The sequence below is a fragment of the Aptenodytes forsteri genome, unplaced genomic scaffold, assembly GCF_000699145.1.
Source record: "Aptenodytes forsteri isolate BGI_AS27 unplaced genomic scaffold, ASM69914v1 Scaffold79, whole genome shotgun sequence".
Lineage (NCBI taxonomy): Eukaryota > Metazoa > Chordata > Aves > Sphenisciformes > Spheniscidae > Aptenodytes > Aptenodytes forsteri.
The window spans coordinates 5,007,571-5,008,429 of record NW_008794776.1 but is presented as its reverse complement, the minus strand read 5'-3'; the positions used below and the strand labels follow the sequence as shown (position 1 = coordinate 5,008,429).

Here is an 859-nt window from a genome sequence, read left to right as displayed (position 1 = left end):
CCACAAAACCCTGTCCTTGTTTCCAGCGGCAGTGTAGGAAGGAAGGCCTTGGAAACCGGCGACTCACAAGGCAGCGATGCGGTCTGGTTTGCAACCCCTTTAATTTAAAGACAGTGAAAGGCGCATTATGTATTTAGCTTCAGATCAGGACGCCGAGCAGGCAGCCCGCGTAGGAATCGCAGGGTCCGATATATAAATATTTAGACAGATATCCAAATTCTCAGGGCGTCCTAGAAATGTTTGCTTGTCAAGGGAAGTGGGATATATAACATCCAATTGAGTATATCTTTAAAAAGTAATGTTTCTGCTTGAGTCCAATGGTGTCTAATTCCCCCTGTGCAAACACTGGCTTTTAAAGTAAACACGTGTATAGAAGATTGGTTTCTCTGTTTTAAATGTTACTGTTGAATATGTACTTTGAAAGAATGAAACAAGGCTGCTAAACTCTGGACCTGCTATTAATCTACACATAAATTTCCACTCTTCACTTAAAGCCAGAACATTACTGTATAGAGGGCTCCCTTTCACCCTTTTTTTTAGAGGAAGGGGGAGCTTTTGTGGCTTCACTCCCAAATCTACTCAGGTAGCTGTAAATTTCCTTCATCCTGCAGATTTCTCTCCCGCCAGGTCCATCGGCGGCCTGATAAAGTATTATTTCCCCCCCGCAACGAGTCTGGCTGTCGAGAAGAGCTCGTTCCGCCCCGCGCCCCGCGGGGCGCCGCTGCGGGGGCGGGGCGGGACCCCCCCGGGCTGCGGCTGAGGGTGCCTTCCCCTCCCGGCAGGGACGCCTTGCTCCTCCCTCCTCCTGGCTGGTGGCCGGCAAAGCCGACCCCGCCCCCCCCGGGAGGGCCACCCGGAC

General features: G+C 51.5%; 1 protein-coding gene across 1 annotated transcript in view; it reads left to right on the top strand.

The window, feature by feature from the left end:
* Positions 1 to 859, top strand: part of TBX1 (T-box 1) — a 5,562-nt gene that overhangs the window by 652 nt on the left and 4,051 nt on the right.